The sequence below is a fragment of the Lissotriton helveticus genome, chromosome 2_1 (genome assembly GCF_964261635.1).
Source record: "Lissotriton helveticus chromosome 2_1, aLisHel1.1, whole genome shotgun sequence".
NCBI lineage: Eukaryota > Metazoa > Chordata > Amphibia > Caudata > Salamandridae > Lissotriton > Lissotriton helveticus.
The window spans coordinates 1,475,474,347-1,475,498,211 of NC_136059.1; positions in this window are offsets into that span (position 1 = coordinate 1,475,474,347).

Consider the following 23,865-nt stretch of genomic DNA (forward strand, 5'->3'; position numbering starts at 1 on the left):
CCATATGCAAATCAGTCTGACCCTGTGCCTCATGGGAACAGTCCAGCCCGAACTGCCAAGCCATGTCTTTCCTGGATTGGAAACAAGCATCCTGAGACCGGTTTCGGCTTCATAACCCTCTTCAGAGAGTCTATCTTGAATCCAGCGGCAAAGTGAGCAAGATACCCACGTCTGGGCATACTCTGCCAACTTAGGGCAAAGAAAGCAAAACCAAAGGGTATGATGGACGGAGCGTTTGAGCAATGCAAACACTCACCCCCAGTCAACTGATCTGGGTTTAATCCATCATCGTTCTTTAGTTCACTCTGCCTCCCCAGTTCAGACATGGCCATATGCAAATCAGTCTGACCCTGTGCCTCATAGGAACAGTCCAGCCTGAACTGCCAACCCATGTCTTCCCTGGACCGGAAACAAGCATCTTGGGACCGGTTTTGGGTTCATAACTCTCTTCAGCCAGGCTATCGTGAATCAAGTGGCAAAGTGACCAAAGGACCCACGTCTGGGCTTACCTTGCCAACTTAGGGCGAAGAAAGCCAAACCAAAGGGTATGATGGAGGGAGCGTTTGAGCAATGCAAACCCTCACCCCCAGTCAACTGATCTGGGTCTAATCCATCATCGTTCTTTAGTTCACTCTGCCACCCCAGTTCAGACATGGCCATATGCAAATCAGTCTGTCCCTGTGCCTCATGGGAACAGTCCAGCCCGAACTGCCAAGCCATGTCTTCCCTGGACCGGAAACAAGCATCCTGTGACAGGTTTCGGGTTCATAACTTTCTTCAGCCAGGCTATCTTGAATCCAGTTACAAAGTGAGCAAGGGACTAATGTCTGGGCATACCCTGCCAACTTAGGGCCAACAAAGCAAAACCAAAGGGGATGATGGATGGAGCGTTTGAGCAACACAAACCCTCACCCCCAGTCAACTGATCTGGGTTTAATCCATCATCGTTCTTTAGGTAACTCCGCCACCCCAATTCAGAAATGGCCATATACAAATCAGTCTGACCCTGTGCCTCATGGGAACAGTCCAACCCGAACTGCCAAGCCATGTCTTTCCTGGACTGGAAACAATCATACTGGGACCGGTTTCGGGTTCACAGCCCTCTTCAGCGAGGCTATCTTGAATCCAGTGGCAAAGTGAGCAAGATACCCACGTCTGGGCATACCCTGCCAACTTAGGGCAAAGAAAGCCAAACCAAAGGGGATGATGGACCTAGCGTTTGAGCAATGCGAACACTCACCCCCAGTCAACTGATCTCGGTTTAATCCATCATCGTTCTTTAGTTCACTCTGCCACCCCAGTTCAAACATGGCCATATGCAAATCAGTCTGACCCTGTGCCTCATGGGAACAGTCCAGCCCGAACTGCCAAGCCATGTCTTTCCTGGATTGGAAACAAGCATCCTGAGACCGGTTTCGGGTTCATAACCCTCTTCAGCGAGGCTATCTTGAATCCAGCGGCAAAGTGAGCAAGATACCCACGTCTGGGCATACTCTGCCAACTTAGGGCAAAGAAAGCAAAACCAAAGGGTATGATGGACGGAGCGTTTGAGCAATGCAAATACTCACCCCCAGCCAACTGATCTGGGTTTAATCCATCATCGTTCTTTAGTTCACTCTGCCTCTCCAGTTCAGACATGGCCATATGCAAATCAGTCTGACCCTGTGCCTCATAGGAACAGTCCAGCCTGAACTGCCAACCCATGTCTTCCCTGGACCGGAAACAAGCATCTTGGGACCGGTTTTGGGTTCATAACTCTCTTCAGCCAGGCTATCGTGAATCAAGTGGCAAAGTGACCAAAGGACCCACGTCTGGGCTTACCTTGCCAACTTAGGGCGAAGAAAGCAAAACCAAAGGGGATCATGGACGGAGCTTTTGAGCAATGCAAACACTCACCCCCCGGTCAACTGATCTGGGTTTAATCCATCAAAGTTCTTTAGTTCACTCTGCCTCCCCAGTTCAGACATGGCCATATGCAAATCAGTCTGACCCTGTGCCTCATAGGAACAGTCCAGCCTGAACTGCCAAGCCATGTCTTCACGGGACCGGAAACAAGCATCCTGGGACCGGTTTTGGGTTCATAACTCTCTTCAGCCAGGCTATCGTGAATCAAGTGGCAAAGTGACCAAAGGACCCACGTCTGGGCTTACCTTGCCAACTTAGGGCGAAGAAAGCAAAACCAAAGGGGATCATGGGCGGAGTTTTTGAGCAATGCAAACCCTCACCCCCAGTAAACTTATCTGGATTTTATCCATCATCGTTCTTTAGTTCACTCTGCCACCCCAGTTCAGACATGGCCATATGCAAATCAGTCTGACCATGTGCCTCATGGGAACAGTCCAGCCCGAACTGCCAAGCCATGTCTTTCCTGGACTGGAAACAAGCATCCTGAGACCGGTTTCGGGTTCATAACCCTCTTCAGCGAGGCTATCTTGAATCCAGTGGCAAAGTGAGCAAGATACCCACGTCTGGGCATACCCTGCCAACTTAGGGCAAAGAAAGCAAAACCAAAGGGTATGATGGAGGGAGCGTTTGAGCAATGCAAACCCTCACCCCCAGTCAACTTATCTGGGTTTTATCCATCATCGTTCTTTAGTTCACTCTGCCACCCCAGTTCAGACATGGCCATATACAAATCAGTCTGACCCTGTGCCTCATGGGAACAGTCCAGCCTGAACTGCCAAGCCATGTCTTCCCTGGACCGGAAACAAGCATCCTGTGACAGGTTTCGGGTTCATAACTTTCTTCAGCCAGGCTAACTTGAATCCAGTGGCAAAGTGAGAAAGGGACTAATGTCTGGGCATACCCTGCCAACTTAGGGCCAACAAAGCAAAACCAAAGGGGATGATGGATGGAGCGTTTGAGCAACACAAACCCTCACCCCCAGTCAAATGATCTGGGTTTAATCCATCATCGTTCTTTAGGTGACTCCGCCACCCCAATTCAGAAATGGCCATATACAAATCAGTCTGACCCTGTGCCTCATGGGAACAGTCCAACCCGAACAGCCAAGCCATGTCTTTCCTGGACTGGAAACAAACATCCTGGGACCGGTTTCGGGTTCACAACCCTCTTCAGAGAGGCTATCTTAAATCCAGTGACAAAGTGAGCAAGATACCCACGTCTGGGCATACCCTGCCAACTTAGGGCGAAGAAAGCCAAACCAAAGGGGATGATGGACCTAGCGTTTGAGCAATGCAAACACTCACCCCCAGTCAACTGATCTGGGTTTAATCCATCATCGTTCTTTAGTTCACTCTGCCACCCCAGTTCAGACATGGCTATATGCAAATCAGTCTGACCCTGTGCCTCATGGGAACAGTCCAGCCCAAACTGCCAAGCCATGTCTTCCCTGGACCGGAAACAAGCATCCTGTGACAGGTTTTGGGTTCATAACTTTCTTCAGCCAGGCTCTCTTGAATCCAGTGGCAAAGTGAGCAAGGGACTAATGTCTGGGCATACCCTGCCAACTTAGGGCCAACAAAGCAAAACCAAAGGGGATGATGGATGGAGCGTTTGAGCAACGCAAACCCTCAACCCCAGTCAACTGATCTGGGTTTAATCCATCATCGTTCTTTAGATGACTCCGCCACCCCAATTCAGAAATGGCCATATAAAAACCAGTCTGACCCTGTGCCTCATGGGAACAGTCCAACCCGAACTGCCAAGCCATGTCTTTCCTGGACTGGAAACAAACATCCTGGGACCGGTTTCGGGTTCATAACCCTCTTCAGCGAGGCTATCTTGAATCCAGTGGCAAAGTGAGCAAGATACCCACGTCTGGGCATACCCTGCCAAATTAGGGCGAAGAAAGCCAAACAAAAGGGGATGATGGACATAGCGTTTGAGCAATGCAAACACTCACCCCCAATCAACTGATCTGGGTTTAATCCATCATCGTTCTTTAGTTCACTCTGCCACCCCATTTCAAACATGGCCATATGCAAATCAGTCTGACCCTGTGCCTCATGGGAACAGTCCAGCCCGAACTGGCAAGCCATGTATTTCCTGGACTGGAAACAAGCATCCTGGGACCGGTTTCGGGTTCATAACCCTCTTCAGCGAGGCTTTCTTGAATCCAGTGGCAAAGTGAGCAAGATACCCATGTCTGGGCATACCCTGCCAACTTAGGGCAAAGAAAGCAAAACCAAAGGGTATGATGGACGGAGCGTTTGAGCAATGCAAACACTCACCCCCAGTCAACTGATCTGGGTTTAATCCATCGTCGTTCTTTAGTTCACTCTGCCCCCCAGTTCAGACATGGCCATATGTAAATCAGTCTGACCCTGTGCCTCATAGGAACAGTCTAGCCTGAACTGCCGAGCCATGTCTTCCCTGGACCGGAAACAAGCATCCTGGGACCGGTTTTGGGTTCATAACTCTCTTCAGCCAAGCTATCGTGAATCAAGTGGCAAAGTGAGCAAAGGACCCACGTCTGGGCATACCTTGCCAACTTAGGGCGAAGAATGCAAAACCAAAGGGGATCATGGACCGTGCTTTTGAGCAACGCAAATACTCACCCCCCGGTCAACTGATCTGGGTTTAATCCATCAAAGTTCTTTAGTTTACTCTGCCTCCCCAGTTCAGACATGGCCATATGCAAATCAGTCTGACCCTGTGCCTCATAGGAACAGTCCAGCCTGAACTGCCAAGCCCTGTCTTCCCTGGACCGGAAACAAGCATCCTGGGACCGGTTTTGGGTTTATAACTCTCTTCAGCCAGGCTATCTTGAATCAAGTGGCAAAGTGAGCAAAGGACCCACGTCTGGGCATACCTTGCCAACTTAGGGCAAAGAAAGCCAAACCAAAGGGTATGATGGAGGGAGCGTTTGAGCAATGCAAACCCTCACCCCCAGTCAACTGATCTGGGTTTAATCCATCATCATTCTTTAGTTCACTCTGCCACCCCAGTTCAGACATGGCCATATGCAAATCAGTCTGACCCTGTGCCTCATGGGAACAGTCCAGCCTGAACTGCCAAGCCATGTCTTCCCAGGACCGGAAACAAGCATCCTGTGACAGGTTTCGGGTTCATAACTTTCTTCAGCCAGGCTAACTTGAATCCAGTGGCACAGTGAGCAAGGGACTAATGTCTGGGCATACCCTGCCAACTTAGGGCCAACAAAGCAAAACCAAAGGGGATGATGGATGGAGCGTTTGAGCAACAAAAACCCTCACCCCCAGTCAAATGATCTGGGTTTAATCCATCATTGTTCTTTAGGTGACTCCGCCACCCCAATTCAGAAATGGCCATATACAAATCAGTCTGACCCTGTGCCTCATGGGAACAGTCCAACCCGAACAGCCAAGCCATGTCTTTCCTGGACTGGAAACAAACATCCTGGGACCGGTTTCGGGTTCACAACCCTCTTCAGAGAGGCTATCTTAAATCCAGTGACAAAGTGAGCAAGATACCCACGTCTGGGCATACCCTGCCAACTTAGGGCGAAGAAAGCCAAACCAAAGGGGATGATGGACCTAGCGTTTGAGCAATGCAAACACTCACCCCCAGTCAACTGATCTCGGTTTAATCCATCATCGTTCTTTAGTTCACTCTGCCACCCCAGTTCAAACATGGCCATATGCAAATCAGTCTGACCCTGTGCCTCATGGGAACAGTCCAGCCCAAACTGCCAAGCCATGTCTTCCTGGACTGGAAACAAGCATCCTGAGACCGGTTTCGGGTTCATAACCCTCTTCAGCGAGGCTATCTTGAATCCAGTGGCAAAGTGAGCAAGATACCCACGTCTGGGCATACCCTGCCAACTTAGGGCAAAGAAAGCAAAACCAAAGGGTATGATGGACGGAGCGTTTGAGCAATGCAAACACTCACCCCCAGTCAACTGATCTGGGTTTAATCCATCATCGTTCTTTAGTTCACTCTGCCTCCCCAGTTCAGACATGGCCATATGCAAATCAGTCTGACCCTGTGCCTCATAGGAACAGTCCAGCCTGACCTGCCAAGCCATGTCTTCACGGGACCGGAAACAAGCATCCTGGGACCGGTTTTGGGTTCATAACTCTCTTCAGCCAGGCTATCGTGAATCAAGTGGCAAAGTGACCAAAGGACCCACGTCTGGGCTTACCTTGCCAACTTAGGGCGAAGAAAGCAAAACCAAAGGGGATCATGGACGGAGCTTTTGAGCAATGCAAACCCTCACCCCCAGTAAACTTATCTGGGTTTTATCCATCATCGTTCTTTAGTTCACTCTGCCACCCCAGTTCAGACATGGCCATATGCAAATCAGTCTGACCCTGTGCCTCATGGGAACAGTCCAGCCCGAACTGCCAAGCCATGTCTTTCCTGGACTGGAAACAAGCATCCTGAGACCGGTTTCGGGTTCATAACCCTCTTCAGCGAGGCTATCTTGAATCCAGTGGCAAAGTGAGCAAGATACCCACGTCTGGGCATACCCTGCCAACTTAGGGCAAAGAAAGCAAAACCAAAGGGTATGATGGAGGGAGCGTTTGAGCAATGCAAACCCTCACCCCCAGTCAACTTATCTGGGTTTTATCCATCATCGTTCTTTAGTTCACTCTGCCACCCCAGTTCAGACATGGCCATATACAAATCAGTCTGACCCTGTGCCTCATGGGAACAGTCCAGCCTGAACTGCCAAGCCATGTCTTCCCTGGACCGGAAACAAGCATCCTGTGACAGGTTTCGGGTTCATAACTTTCTTCAGCTAGGCTAACTTGAATCCAGTGGCAAAGTGAGAAAGGGACTAATGTCTGGGCATACCCTGCCAACTTAGGGCCAACAAAGCAAAACCAAAGGGGATGATGGATGGAGCGTTTGAGCAACACAAACCCTCACCCCCAGTCAAATGATCTGGGTTTAATCCATCATCGTTCTTTAGGTGACTCCGCCACCCCAATTCAGAAATGGCCATATACAAATCAGTCTAACCCTGTGCCTCATGGGAACAGTCCAACCCGAACAGCCAAGCCATGTCTTTCCTGGACTGGAAACAAACATCCTGGGACCGGTTTCGGGTTCATAACCCTCTTCAGAGAGGCTATCTTAAATCCAGTGACAAAGTGAGCAAGATACCCACGTCTGGGCATACCCTGCCAACTTAGGGCGAAGAAAGCCAAACCAAAGGGGATGATGGACCTAGCGTTTGAGCAATGCAAACACTCACCCCCAGTCAACTGATCTGGGTTTAATCCATCATCGTTCTTTAGTTCACTCTGCCTCCCCAGTTCAGACATGGCCATATGCAAATCAGTCTGACCCTGTGCCTCATGGGAACAGTCCAGCCCAAACTGCCAAGCCATGTCTTCCTGGACTGGAAACAAGCATCCTGAGACCGGTTTCGGGTTCATAACCCTCTTCAGCGAGGCTATCTTGAATCCAGTGGCAAAGTGAGCAAGATACCCACGTCTGGGCATACCCTGCCAACTTAGGGCAAAGAAAGCAAAACCAAAGGGTATGATGGACGGAGCGTTTGAGCAATGCAAACACTCACCCCCAGTCAACTGATCTGGGTTTAATCCATCATCGTTCTTTAGTTCACTCTGCCTCCCCAGTTCAGACATGGCCATATGCAAATCAGTCTGACCCTGTGCCTCATAGGAACAGTCCAGCCTGAACTGCCAACCCATGTCTTCCCTGGACCGGAAACAAGCATCTTGGGACCGGTTTTGGGTTCATAACTCTCTTCAGCCAGGCTATCGTGAATCAAGTGGCAAAGTGACCAAAGGACCCACGTCTGGGCTTACCTTGCCAACTTAGGGCGAAGAAAGCCAAACCAAAGGGTATGATGGAGGGAGCGTTTGAGCAATGCAAACCCTCACCCCCAGTCAACTGATCTGGGTCTAATCCATCATCGTTCTTTAGTTCACTCTGCTACCCCAGTTCAGACATGGCCATATGCAAATCAGTCTGTCCCTGTGCCTCATGGGAACAGTCCAGCCCGAACTGCCAAGCCATGTCTTCCCTGGACCGGAAACAAGCATCCTGTGACAGGTTTCAGGTTCATAACTTTCTTCAGCCAGGCTATCTTGAATCCAGTTACAAAGTGAGCAAGGGACTAATGTCTGGGCATACCCTGCCAACTTAGGGCCAACAAAGCAAAACCAAAGGGGATGATGGATGGAGCGTTTGAGCAACACAAACCCTCACCCCCAGTCAACTGATCTGGGTTTAATCCATCATCGTTCTTTAGGTAACTCCGCCACCCCAATTCAGAAATGGCCATATACAAATCAGTCTGACCCTGTGCCTCATGGGAACAGTCCAACCCGAACTGCCAAGCCATGTCTTTCCTGGACTGGAAACAATCATACTGGGACCGGTTTCGGGTTCACAGCCCTCTTCAGCGAGGCTATCTTGAATCCAGTGGCAAAGTGAGCAAGATACCCACGTCTGGGCATACCCTGCCAACTTAGGGCAAAGAAAGCCAAACCAAAGGGGATGATGGACCTAGCGTTTGAGCAATGCAAACACTCACCCCCAGTCAACTGATCTCGGTTTAATCCATCATCGTTCTTTAGTTCACTCTGCCACCCCAGTTCAAACATGGCCATATGCAAATCAGTCTGACCCTGTGCCTTATGGGAACAGTCCAGCCCGAACTGCCAAGCCATGTCTTTCCTGGATTGGAAACAAGCATCCTGAGACCGGTTTCGGGTTCATAACCCTCTTCAGCGAGGCTATCTTGAATCCAGCGGCAAAGTGAGCAAGATACCCACGTCTGGGCATACTCTGCCAACTTAGGGCAAAGAAAGCAAAACCAAAGGGTATGATGGACGGAGCGTTTGAGCAATGCAAACACTCACCCCCAGTCAACTGATCTGTGTTTAATCCATCATCGTTCTTTAGTTCACTCTGCCTCTCCAGTTCAGACATGGCCATATGCAAATCAGTCTGACCCTGTGCCTCATAGGAACAGTCCAGCCTGAACTGCCAACCCATGTCTTCCCTGGACCGGAAACAAGCATCTTGGGACCGGTTTTGGGTTCATAACTCTCTTCAGCCAGGCTATCGTGAATCAAGTGGCAAAGTGACCAAAGGACCCACGTCTGGGCTTACCTTGCCAACTTAGGGCGAAGAAAGCAAAACCAAAGGGGATCATGGACGGAGCTTTTGAGCAATGCAAACACTCACCCCCCGGTCAACTGATCTGGGTTTAATCCATCAAAGTACTTTAGTTCACTCTGCCTCCCCAGTTCAGACATGGCCATATGCAAATCAGTCTGACCCTGTGCCTCATAGGAACAGTCCAGCCTGAACTGCCAAGCCATGTCTTCGCGGGACCGGAAACAAGCATCCTGGGACCGGTTTTGGGTTCATAACTCTCTTCAGCCAGGCTATCGTGAATCAAGTGGCAAAGTGACCAAAGGACCCACGTCTGGGCTTACCTTGCCAACTTAGGGCGAAGAAAGCAAAACCAAAGGGTATCATGGACGGAGTTTTTGAGCAATGCAAACCCTCACCCCCAGTAAACTTATCTGGGTTTTATCCATCATCGTTCTTTAGTTCACTCTGCCACCCCAGTTCAGACATGGCCATATGCAAATCAGTCTGACCCTGTGCCTCATGGGAACAGTCCAGCCCGAACTGCCAAGCCATGTCTTTCCTGGACTGGAAACAAGCATCCTGAGACCGGTTTCGGGTTCATAACCCTCTTCAGCGAGGCTATCTTGAATCCAGTGGCAAAGTGAGCAAGATACCCACGTCTGGGCATACCCTGCCAACTTAGGGCAAAGAAAGCAAAACCAAAGGGTATGATGGAGGGAGCGTTTGAGCAATGCAAACCCTCACCCCCAGTCAACTTATCTGGGTTTTATCCATCATCGTTCTTTAGTTCACTCTGCCACCCCAGTTCAGACATGGCCATATACAAATCAGTCTGACCCTGTGCCTCATGGGAACAGTCCAGCCTGAACTGCCAAGCCATGTCTTCCCTGGACCGGAAACAAGCATCCTGTGACAGGTTTCGGGTTCATAACTTTCTTCAGCCAGGCTAACTTGAATCCAGTGGCAAAGTGAGAAAGGGACTAATGTCTGGGCATACCCTGCCAACTTAGGGCCAACAAAGCAAAACCAAAGGGGATGATGGATGGAGCGTTTGAGCAACACAAACCCTCACCCCCAGTCAAATGATCTGGGTTTAATCCATCATCGTTCTTTAGGTGACTCCGCCACCCCAATTCAGAAATGGCCATATACAAATCAGTCTGACCCAGTGCCTCATGGGAACAGTCCAACCCGAACAGCCAAGCCATGTCTTTCCTGGACTGGAAACAAACATCCTGGGACCGGTTTCGGGTTCACAACCCTCTTCAGAGAGGCTATCTTAAATCCAGTGACAAAGTGAGCAAGATACCCACGTCTGGGCATACCCAGCCAACTTAGGGCGAAGAAAGCCAAACCAAAGGGGATGATGGACCTAGCGTTTGAGCAATGCAAACACTCACCCCCAGTCAACTGATCTGGGTTTAATCCATCATCGTTCTTTAGTTCACTCTGCCACCCCAGTTCAAACATGGCCATATGCAAATCAGTCTGACCCTGTGCCTCATGGGAACAGTCCAGCCCAAACTGCCGAGCCATGTCTTCCTGGACTGGAAACAAGCATCCTGAGACCGGTTTCGGGTTCATAACCCTCTTCAGCGAGGCTATCTTGAATCCAGTGGCAAAGTGAGCAAGATACCCACGTCTGGGCATACCCTGCCAACTTAGGGCAAAGAAAGCAAAATCAAAGGGTATGATGGACGGAGCGTTTGAGCAATGCAAACACTCACCCCCAGTCAACTGATCTGGGTTTAATCCATCATCGTTCTTTAGTTCACTCTGCCTCCCCAGTTCAGACATGGCCATATGCAAATCAGTCTGACCCTGTGCCTCATGGGAACAGTCCAGCCCGAACTGCCAAGCCATGTCTTTCCTGGATTGGAAACAAGCATCCTGAGACCGGTTTCGGGTTCATAACCCTCTTCAGCGAGGCTATCTTGAATCCAGCGGCAAAGTGAGCAAGATACCCACGTCTGGGCATACTCTGCCAACTTAGGGCAAAGAAAGCAAAACCAAAGGGTATGATGGACGGAGCGTTTGAGCAATGCAAACACTCACCCCCAGTCAACTGATCTGGGTTTAATCCATCATCGTTCTTTAGTTCACTCTGCCTCCCCAGTTCAGACATGGCCATATGCAAATCAGTCTGACCCTGTGCCTCATAGGAACAGTCCAGCCTGAACCGCCAACCCATGTCTTCCCTGGACCGGAAACAAGCATCTTGGGACCGGTTTTGGGTTCATAACTCTCTTCAGCCAGGCTATCGTAAATCAAGTGGCAAAGTGACCAAAGGACCCACGTCTGGGCTTACCTTGCCAACTTAGGGCGAAGAAAGCAAAACCAAAGGGGATCATGGACGGAGCTTTTGAGCAATGCAAACACTCCCCCCCCGGTCAACTGATCTGGGTTTAATCCATCAAAGTTCTTTAGTTCACTCTGCCTCCCCAGTTCAGACATGGCCATATGCAAATCAGTCTGACCCTGTGCCTCATAGGAACAGTCCAGCCTGAACTGCCAAGCCATGTCTTCACGGGACCGGAAACAAGCATCCTGGGACCGGTTTTGGGTTCATAACTCTCTTCAGCCAGGCTATCGTGAATCAAGTGGCAAAGTGACCAAAGGACCCACGTCTGGGCTTACCTTGCCAACTTAGGGCGAAGAAAGCAAAACCAAAGGGGATCATGGACGGAGCTTTTGAGCAATGCAAACCCTCACCCCCAGTAAACTTATCTGGGTTTTATCCATCATCGTTCTTTAGTTCACTCTGCCACCCCAGTTCAGACATGGCCATATACAAATCAGTCTGACCCTGTGCCTCATGGGAACAGTCCAGCCTGAACTGCCAAGCCATGTCTTCCCTGGACCGGAAACAAGCATCCTGTGACAGGTTTCGGGTTCATAACTTTCTTCAGCCAGGCTAACTTGAATCCAGTGGCAAAGTGAGAAAGGGACTAATGTCTGGGCATACCCTGCCAACTTGGGGCCAACAAAGCAAAACCAAAGGGGATGATGGATGGAGCGTTTGAGCAACACAAACCCTCACCCCCAGTCAAATGATCTGGGTTTAATCCATCATCGTTCTTTAGGTGACTCCGCCACCCCAATTCAGAAATGGCCATATACAAATCAGTCTGACCCTGTGCCTCATGGGAACAGTCCAACCCGAACAGCCAAGCCATGTCTTTCCTGGACTGGAAACAAACATCCTGGGACCGGTTTCGGGTTCATAACCCTCTTCAGAGAGGCTATCTTAAATCCAGTGACAAAGTGAGCAAGATACCCACGTCTGGGCATACCCTGCCAACTTAGGGCGAAGAAAGCCAAACCAAAGGGGATGATGGACCTAGCGTTTGAGCAATGCAAACACTCACCCCCAGTCAACTGATCTGGGTTTAATCCATCATCGTTCTTTAGTTCACTCTGCCACCCCAGTTCAAACATGGCCATATGCAAATCAGTCTGACCCTGTGCCTCATGGGAACAGTCCAGCCCAAACTGCCAAGCCATGTCTTCCTGGACTGGAAACAAGCATCCTGAGACCGGTTTCGGGTTCATAACCCTCTTCAGCGAGGCTATCTTGAATCCAGTGGCAAAGTGAGCAAGATACCCACGTCTGGGCATACCCTGCCAACTTAGGGCAAAGAAAGCAAAACCAAAGGGTATGATGGACGGAGCGTTTGAGCAATGCAAACACTCACCCCCAGTCAACTGATCTGGGTTTAATCCATCATCGTTCTTTAGTTCACTCTGCCTCCCAGTTCAGACATGGCCATATGCAAATCAGTCTGACCCTGTGCCTCATAGGAACAGTCCAGCCTGAACTGCCAACCCATGTCTTCCCTGGACCGGAAACAAGCATCCTGGGACCGGTTTTGGGTTCATAACTCTCTTCAGCCAGGCTATCGTGAATCAAGTGGCAAAGTGAGCAAAGGACCCACGTCTGGGCTTACCTTGCCAACTTAGGGCGAAGAAAGCAAAATCAAAGGGGATCATGTACGGAGCTTTTGAGCAATGCAAACACTCACCCCCCGGTCAACTGATCTGGGTTTAATCCATCAAAGTTCTTTAGTTCATTCTGCCTCCCCAGTTCAGACATGGCCATATGCAAATCAGTCTGACCCTGTGCCTCATAGGAACAGTCCAGCCTGAACTGCCAAGCCATGTCTTCACGGGACCGGAAACAAGCATCCTGGGACCGGTTTTGGGTTCATAACTCTCTTCAGCCAGGCTATCTTGAATCAAGTGGCAAAGTGATCAAAGGACCCACGTCTGGGCATACATTGCCAACTTAGGGCGAAGAAAGCAAAACCAAAGGGGATCATGGACGGAGCTTTTTTGGAATGCAAACACTCACCCCCCTTTCAACTGATCTGGGTTTAATCCATCAAAGTTCTTTAGTTCATTCTGCCTCCCCAGCTCAGACATGGCCTTATGCAAATCAGTCTAACCCTGTGCCTCATGGGAACAGTCCAGCCTGAACTGCCAAGCCATGTCTTCCCTGGACCAGAAACAAGCATCCTGGGACCGGTTTTAGGTTCATAACTCTCTTCAGCCAGGCTATCTTGAATCAAGTGGCAAAGTGAGCAAAGGACCCACGTCTGGGCATACCTTGCCAACTTAGGGCGAAGAAAGCCAAACCAAAGGGTATGATGGAGGGAGAGTTTGAGCAATGCAAACCCTCACCCCCAGTCAACTGATCTGGGTCTAATCCATCATCGTTCTTTAGTTCACTCTGCCACCCCAGTTCAGACATGGCCATATGCAAATCAGTCTGTCCCTGTGCCTCATGGGAACAGTCCAGCCCGAACTGCCAAGACATTTCTTCCCTGGACCGGAAACAAGCATCCTGTGACAGGTTTCGGGTTCATAACTTTCTTCAGCCAGGCTATCTTGAATCCAGTTGCAAAGTGAGCAAGGGACTAATGTCTGGGCATACCCTGCCAACTTAGGGCCAACAAAGCAAAACCAAAGGGGATGATGGATGGAGCGTTTGAGCAACGCAAACCCTCACACCCAGTCAACTGATCTGGGTTTAATCCATCATCATTCTTTAGGTGACTCCGCCATCCCAATTCAGAAATGGCCATATGCAAATCAGTCTGACCCTGTGCCTCATGGGAACAGTCCAACCCGAACTGCCAAGCCATGTCTTTCCTGGACTGGAAACAAACATCCTGAGACCGGATTCGGGTTCATAACCCTCTTCAGCTAGGCTATCTTGAATCCAGTGGCAAAGTGAGCAAGATACCCACGTCTGGGCATACCCTGCCAACTTAGGGCAAAGAAAGCAAAACCGAAGGGTATGATGGACGGAGCGTTTGAGCAATGCAAACACTCACCCCCAGTCAACTGATCTGGGTTTAATCCATCATCGTTCTTTAGTTCACTCTACCTCCCCAGTTCAGACATGGCCATATGCAAATCAGTCTGACCCTGTGCCTCATAGGAACAGTCCAGCCTGAACTGCCAAGCCATGTCTTCCCAGGACCGGAAACAAGCATCCTGGGACCGGTTTTGGGTTTATAACTCTCTTCAGCCAGGCTATCTTGAATCAAGTGGCAAAGTGAGCAAAGGACCCACGTCTGGGCATACCTTGCCAACTTAGGGCAAAGAAAGCAAAACCAAAGGGGATCATGGACGGAGCTTTTGGGCAATGCAAACACTCAACCCCCCTTTCAACTGATCTGAGTTTAATCCATCAAAGTTCTTTAGTTCATTCTGCCTCCCCAGCTCAGACATGGCCGTATGCAAATCAGTCTAACCCTTTGCCTTATGGGAACAGTCCAGCCTGAACTGCCAAGCCATGTCTTCCCTGGACCTGAAACAACCATCCTGGGACCGGTTTTGGGTTCATAACTCTCTTCAGCCAGGCTATCTTGAATCAAGTGGCAAAGTGAGCAAAGGACCCACGTCTGGGCATACCTTGCCAACTTAGGGCGAAGAAAGCCAAACCAAAGGGTATGATGGAGGGAGCGTTTGAGCAATGCAAACCCTCACCCCCAGTCAACTGATCTGGGTTTAATCTAAGCATGAGCGCAAAATCCGCTCCGATCGCGGATTTTGCGGATTTTCTGTGAATCCGCGATCCGCGAACTCTCGCGGATTTACCGAAAATCCGCAATCCGCGATCGGAGCGGATTTTGCGGTCAAAAGTTCAGGCGAGCCTAATTAACGATGGCGCCGGCAAGCTGCCAGCGCCATCCTGCAATAGTTACTTAATTAGCTTCAACAGGAAGCTCTAATAGATAAGATACAGCAGGGGCTCGAGCGCCTGCTTTATTTTAACAGTTGGAGCTTCCTGTTGAAGCTAATTAAGTAACTATTGCAGGATGGCGCTGGCAGCTTGCCGGCGCCATCGTAAATTATTTCAACGGTGGTGTCTTTACTCTTCTTGAATAAATATGAAGGGCAGGGTTCATTCGGGCACGACGGTCCTGGCACAAAAAAATAAACCTCAACAGGAAACACTTGCAGATATCAATAAAGCATGTGCCCTAGTTGAAGCTTAAATTCAGTGACTCATTCATCAGCCCAAAAATTAATCTGCTGCTCTGATCGGTCTCTGCCCTTTTATACACACAAGAGGCATGCTCGCATGGACGCCCCGTCCGTTTGGCCCCGCCCACACACTCGAGGTGTGCACCGTCTTTCCGCCATTTACCCACTATGATGGACATTTCACTCAAGGGACCCCTGCGCACTTCGGCGCGATTGCATAGTAACACACACTTGGTCGCTGGAACTAGTTGAAGCGCAAATGCAGTGACTCATTCATCAGCCCAAAAAAAATCGTGAGCGTTGGGAGGCTGGGCAGATGTGCCTTCTTCCCAAATATACCATCGATAATCTGCTCTGATCGGTCTCTGACCTTTTAGACACACAAGAGGCATGTGCGCTCGCGTGGAAGCCCCGTCCGTTTGGCCCCGCCCACACACTCGATGAAGCCCCGCCCCCAAATCCGCAAATCCGCTAAATCCGCGGATTTTGCGGATCCACGATCCGTGGATCCGCTTAATCCGCGAATCGTGGATCCGCAAAATCCGCCCATGCTTAGTTTAATCCATCATCGTTCTTTAGTTCACTCTGCCACCCCAGTTCAGACATGGCTATATGCAAATCAGTCTGACCCTGTGCCTCATGGGAACAGTCCAGCCCAAACTGCCAAGCCATGTCTTCCCTGGACCGGAAACAAGCATCCTGTGACAGGTTTTGGGTTCATAACTTTCTTCAGCCAGGCTCTCTTGAATCCAGTGGCAAAGTGAGCAAGGGACTAATGTCTGGGCATACCCTGCCAACTTAGGGCCAACAAAGCAAAACCAAAGGGGATGATGGATGGAGCGTTTGAGCAACGCAAACCCTCAACCCCAGTCAACTGATCTGGGTTTAATCCATCATCGTTCTTTAGATGACTCCGCCACCCCAATTCAGAAATGGCCATATAAAAACCAGTCTGACCCTGTGCCTCATGGGAACAGTCCAACCCGAACTGCCAAGCCATGTCTTTCCTGGACTGGAAACAAACATCCTGGGACCGGTTTCGGGTTCATAACCCTCTTCAGCGAGGCTATCTTGAATCCAGTGGCAAAGTGAGCAAGATACCCACGTCTGGGCATACCCTGCCAACTTAGGGCGAAGAAAGCCAAACAAAAGGGGATGATGGACATAGCGTTTGAGCAATGCAAACACTCACCCCCAATCAACTGATCTGGGTTTAATCCATCATCGTTCTTTAGTTCACTCTGCCACCCCATTTCAAACATGGCCATATGCAAATCAGTCTGACCCTGTGCCTCATGGGAACAGTCCAGCCCGAACTGGCAAGCCATGTATTTCCTGGACTGGAAACAAGCATCCTGGGACCGGTTTCGGGTTCATAACCCTCTTCAGCGAGGCTTTCTTGAATCCAGTGGCAAAGTGAGCAAGATACCCATGTCTGGGCATACCCTGCCAACTTAGGGCAAAGAAAGCAAAACCAAAGGGTATGATGGACGGAGCGTTTGAGCAATGCAAACACTCACCCCCAGTCAACTGATCTGGGTTTAATCCATCATCGTTCTTTAGTTCACTCTGCCCCCCAGTTCAGACATGGCCATATGTAAATCAGTCTGACCCTGTGCCTCATAGGAACAGTCTTGCCTGAACTGCCGAGCCATGTCTTCCCTGGACCGGAAACAAGCATCCTGGGACCGGTTTTGGGTTCATAACTCTCTTCAGCCAAGCTATCGTGAATCAAGTGGCAAAGTGAGCAAAGGACCCACGTCTGGGCATACCTTGCCAACTTAGGGCGAAGAAAGCAAAACCAAAGGGGATCATGGACCGTGCTTTTGAGCAACGCAAATACTCACCCCCCGGTCAACTGATCTGGGTTTAATCCATCAAAGTTCTTTAGTTTACTCTGCCTCCCCAGTTCAGACATGGCCATATGTAAATCAGTCTGACCCTGTGCCTCATAGGAACAGTCCAGCCTGAACTGCCAAGCCCTGTCTTCCCTGGACCGGAAACAAGCATACTGGGACCGGTTTTGGGTTTATAACTCTCTTCAGCCAGGCTATCTTGAATCAAGTGGCAAAGTGAGCAAAGGACCCACGTCTGGGCATACCTTGCCAACTTAGGGCAAAGAAAGCCAAACCAAAGGGTATGATGGAGGGAGCGTTTGAGCAATGCAAACCCTCACCCCCAGTCAACTGATCTGGGTTTAATCCATCATCATTCTTTAGTTCACTCTGCCACCCCAGTTCAGACATGGCCATATGCAAATCAGTCTGACCCTGTGCCTCATGGGAACAGTCCAGCCTGAACTGCCAAGCCATGTCTTCCCAGGACCGGAAACAAGCATCCTGTGACAGGTTTCGGGTTCATAACTTTCTTCAGCCAGGCTAACTTGAATCCAGTGGCACAGTGAGCAAGGGACTAATGTCTGGGCATACCCTGCCAACTTAGGGCCAACAAAGCAAAACCAAAGGGGATGATGGATGGAGCATTTGAGCAACACAAACCCTCACCCCCAGTCAACTGATCTGGGTTTAATCCATCATTGTTCTTTAGGTAACTCCGCCACCCCAATTCAGAAATGGCCATATACAAATCAGTCTGACCCTGTGCCTCATGGGAACAGTCCAACCCGAACTGCCAAGCCATGTCTTTCCTGGACTGGAAACAATCATACTGGAACCGGTTTCGGGTTCACAGCCCTCTTCAGCGAGGCTATCTTGAATCCAGTGGCAAAGTGAGCAAGATACCCACGTCTGGGCATACCCTGCCAACTTAGGGCAAAGAAAGCCAAACCAAAGGGGATGATGGGACTAGCGTTTGAGCAATGCAAACACTCACCCCCAGTCAACTGATCTCGGTTTCATCCATCATCGTTCTTTAGTTCACTCTGCCACCCCAGTTCAAACATGGCCATATGCAAATCAGTCTGACCCTGTGCCTCATGGGAACAGTCCAGCCCAAACTGCCAAGCCATGTCTTTCCTGGATTGGAAACAAGCATCCTGAGACCGGTTTCGGGTTCATAACCCTCTTCAGCGAGGCTATCTTGAATCCAGCGGCAAAGTGAGCAAGATACCCACGTCTGGGCATACTCTGCCAACTTAGGGCAAAGAAAGCAAAACCAAAGGGTATGATGGACGGAGCGTTTGAGCAATGCAAACACTCACCCCCAGTCAACTGATCTGGGTTTAATCCATCAAAGTTCTTTAGTTCACTCTGCCTCCCCAGTTCAGACATGGCCATATGCAAATCAGTCTGACCCTGTGCCTCATAGGAACAGTCCAGCCTGAACTGCCAACCCATGTCTTCCCTGGACCGGAAACAAGCATCTTGGGACCGGTTTTGGGTTCATAACTCTCTTCAGCCAGGCTATCGTGAATCAAGTGGCAAAGTGACCAAAGGACCCATGTCTGGGCTTACCTTGCCAACTTAGGGCGAAGAAAGCAAAACCAAAGGGGATCATGGACGGAGCTTTTGAGCAATGCAAACACTCACCCCCCGGTCAACTGATCTGGGTTTAATCCATCAAAGTTCTTTAGTTCACTCTTGGAGTTCTGGACTTTTTGGTTCCGTCCAGAGGTGTCAGGGATAACACCCGAAGACCCCGGAGTTCAACCTGCCTCGGTGCACAAACAAACAGAAACACGGGCTTCTCGATGGTGGCGTCAAAGACCAAAGGTTTATTACTGCAGGGACACAGAAGTCACAGAAACTACACATGAGCAGTATCTAGGAGCCTGTTCAATTTGTACAAAGAGGGTTGCTCCTTATATACTGAATATTGGGCTTCAGGCAAATTCTTTACATGTTAGTACATTCCAAAACCTTTGTATTTTAACCAATAAATATTTGGCGTTGCACAGGAATCGTCAACAATATCTGATGTCAAAACATTACGAACGAGGGGTTCCCACTATTCCATCATAATCCCATGTCAACTTTTCATTCAAGACCTGGACCGCCTCATCGTAAATTTCGTTACCTCCCCCTAATAAAGGCCCAGAAGGAAAAGAGCAGAGCCAGGTGCAGAAGATAGAAAAGTAGGATAAGAGATGTTTGTGGGTTGTAAATGGGCATGTTTACCAGTTTCGGCCGCCTAATCATGATCAGGCCAACGAACACGGGAACCAGTATAGCAGGACTGGCCTCAGGCTGGGGAGGCAGCTCTTGCCGAGTCATGCTGCCACAGCGTTGCTGGCCTAAGGTGCACGTGTCACTAGCAAGGTGAATTGCCGGCTAAAGCCTACGTGTCCTTAAGTGAAAAGAGGTCATTGCGTGTCCATTGACTATGTGAGGGCAAGGAATACAAAATGGCTTCCTTGTTCTAAGATGGATGCCACGGGTAGAACAGAAATGTGTTTGTAACAGGAGTGCTCTTGCTCGTAGCATAGCGAAAACACCAGGATATACTAAATGGATCATTTGCGGTTCACTGATACCAAAATTATATATTTGCGACTATGTTAAAAACACGGGTTCAAATCGTCACGGAACCTCAGACCCTCCTTTTGCCCTTACATAGGCAATTACTCAGTCTATGTCAGAATCTAACTCTATGCTCATTATGTCAGTGACATGTTGTTGCATCATCATCCTGTCTCGTGCCTTTTCTCCTAATGCAGGTGGTCTTCTGAAACAGGTTGCAGCACAGAGACTACACAAAGCGGGACCACATTGGATAATAAGGCAGCATGAGAACAGAAATACTAGGATGACACCAATGACCATCATAACCTTCCATCCCCACGCTGATACCAGAGTCCAAAACCACTCCATGAAGGACCAGTTTCCCTTATCTACGTGTATAGAGTCGGAAATCTTGTGTAGCTTAGAGATCGCTTCATAGACGGTTGGAGTATTATTGGGAATAAAAACACAGCAGCTCGATTGGATCATTCTGCATACCCCACCTCGATCTGCAAGTATTACGTCTAGAACCATACGGTTCTGCAACGTCATGAGACGATCCGCCTGAAGCTCAGCTGTCAAGTTACTAAGGGCACCAGCAGTTTCTGTAATAGTAGGTTCAACTACCCGTGTTAGTTGACGTAGATTTCTACTATTAGCCATAGGCCCCCAAAACGGAAGGAAACCTTTGAAGAAGTCTCCAGCTTCCTGACCAGCGGTATCTTCCTTGCTGAAGACACCTCTTGCTACTCTGGTCTTGTGATAATCTGAAGAAGCAGTGTATGTCGGAGGTAACAATCGAGCAATATAACATGAACCTGAGAAGTCAGCAGGCAGCCATGTATACGCTCTGTCTTGACAGATGAAGTAAGTACCCCTAGCAGTAAGGAAGGCAGGGGAGGAGTTAGACGGAAATACGTAAGTCTCAACGCACTCACTCCTCCCTAGCTGAGCTCTCAGATTTCTCCCATTTCCTTGCAAACAGACCTGACCTCGGTGAGGCACGACCCAGACTGAAGTAGAGCTTTTACGCTTGCTTTCTCCCAAACTAAGGCGATACTCGGTAGAGTTCCAACTCAAATACACCCGTAATTCATCTCTAGGGTAAGATGGAGTATTATTGACGTCTTTAATCATGTCAATAATTCCCTGGACTAAAGCTTTGTTGGCTGAGTTGTATTTAGTGGACCGTGGTGGACGCGGAGGATAGGTCTCAAGGGCATAGGAAAAAATAGTCTGAAAGGCCTGAAATGATCCATTATAGCTAAAAGGCAAAACTAGATAGGGAATGCCTTTATCCATAGTGTGAGGTATCAAGCCACACACCCAGCAGTCTGTAGTATTAACTACCAGTTGGTGTTGATGCAAGAGCTGTACAAATGTATTGTTAATAAATTCTGAGCGTCGAGCTTGTTCGTGTTCAGGAAATGAGTGAAAAGAATGCATAGAAGAAACCGTAGAAGTAGTAGGATCAAGGGGAGGTACTGTAGTTACCGGCATAAAAATCAAATGCACACCAAAGATGATTCCACCCACCAACGTTATCAAAACAATTAAAAATGTAACTGCACATTGCATTAGAAAGCATTTGCTGTGAAGTATTCTGTACAGTCTATTTCTGCGCACATAAATTACATTCTTTCGTTGCAGCTCAGGAAGCTCCATCTTCTACAATCCGCTCGTGACCACTGATGATGTGTACGTAGATGAAAATGCCTCTATCAGCCCTGGGAGTTCCCAGAACCAACAGAAAGATCGACCTTGTGTCTGACCCCCGCAGATTCAACTAGGCACACAGCCACGACCCTACGGCTACCCAGACGGCAAGGCAAAATTTAAAACAACAAAAAAATAGTAAACTTCCTGGCTGGAGGCAATGTATCAGAAAATTCAAATGTGAAAATAGGCAGTTTCCTGCTTTATTTGTCCATATTGCGAGGTCGCAAGTTGTATCTCAGTTTTGCAGGAGCTGTCTGATCTGGAAACAATGTATTTTCAGCTGACGTTGCAATGTTCGCGTTTGCAGATGGCAAATGTTCAGGGTTCAAAAGAGCAGTTTCAGGAGGAGAGTCAGAGTTTGATGTATCAGTGATCAGTTCTGCATCACTGAAAGGGATGAACCTGGGTATTTGTTCTGCTTCAGAGGCACTGATTCCTTTCTTTACCCAGTTGTCGTAAGGAAGTGGCAGAGGCACACGTTTGACATGTGTCGTGTGGATCCAATTCTTCCTTCCGGCCACTCGAATAGCAGTTCTCGTCGCCAATAGGACTTGGAAAGGGCCAACGAATCTGGGCTGAAGATTTTTCGTTCTTGCAAAATTTCTAATGACTACTTGATCCCCAGGTTTCAGCTGATGACCTGGACTCTCCGGTGGCTTTGGCAATGCATCGAAAACCTGTTGGTGAATAAGGCTCAATTTAGCAGTCAAGTCGAAAAGATAATCAATTAACATTGGGTATTCCAGCTGCTTAAATTCTTTCGGTCTAGGTACCCCCCAAACATTTGCAGGACGACCAAAAATTATTTCATATGGACTGAGCCCTACTCTAGAATGTACTGTTGCTCTTGTTGATAACAAAGCCAAAGGCAGTGCATCTGGCCAGGGCAAACCCGTGGATGCTTGTATCTTAGCAAGTTTCAGTTTAAGGGTGCCATTGTAACCCTCAACTAAACCCGCGGACTGGGGATGATTCGCACTGTGAAACTTTTGTCTAATCCCTAGGCCGGCACACACACTCTGCATAACTTTCCCTACGAACTCACTTCCGTTATCTGACCATACAATCCGTGGCATTCCGAATCTGGGGAAGTATTCTTTAAGAAGGATCTTGGCAGTGGACAAAGCAGTATTGTCCTTCAGTGGGTATGCTTCGATCCATCTGGAGAACGCACAAACTACCACTAGGACGTACTTTAGATTATTACAACGATCCATGTGAATGAAATCTAGCTGGATCACTTCAAAGGGGCAGGAAGGAGGAGCGAAGTGACCTGCAGGTGTGGGGATTCCCTTGCCAGGATTATGCATCAAGCATACCATACAATTTCTCACCACTCTCTCTGCACACTTACTAATCCCATCATTCTTCCAAACTGGAGCCAACATCTTACAAATCCCTTTAGAGCTGATGTGCGCTGCTCCATGTGCCATCGTTACTACTGCAAGCACATACGCATCAGGCAACATCCAACGCTGTTGTTCCGACAAGTCAATCCAACACCCACTCGAGTCCAATTTACCCGTGCTCTCTTTCCATGCACGCTTTTCCTCCTCAGTCGCCTCTTTCTGAATTTCTTTCACGCTTTCCACTGTGTCCTCACACATTCCAGACTCAGAAATCCATCTTGCAGACGTTGCAACATACATTCTACTCATCATATTTCTAGCTGTCTGTTTTGCAGTCTCATCAGCAAAAGCATTCCCACGACCAACATCATCCGTGATTGCTTTATGAGCACTGCATTTCACAATCGCAACTTCAGTCGGCAAGGTTAGAGATTCCAACAAGTCATTAACTAGTTGGCCATGTTGAATCTTAGTCCCATGGGACGTAATGAAACCTCTCTCTTTCCACAAACGGCCAAAACTATGGGCCACGCCGAACGCGTACTGACTATCTGTGAACACATTCACTCTCTTTCCCTTAGCTAAAACGCACGCTCTTGTCAGCGCGATCAATTCTGCAGCCTGGGCAGAAGTCTGACTTACTCTCGCAGTCTCCACAATCGTACTCAAAGTCGTTACTGCATAGGCAGCAGTCACATCACCATTCTCCAATTTGAAGCAAGACCCGTCAACATACAACGTGCCATCTGGATCTGATAATGGAGTGTCTTTTAAATCAATTCGTCCTTTTGTTTCTTCCTCAGTTCTGAAACAACAGTCGTGTGGTTCGGAATCACTCGACTCTTGGCTAGTCGGCAACAATGTTGCTGGATTCAATA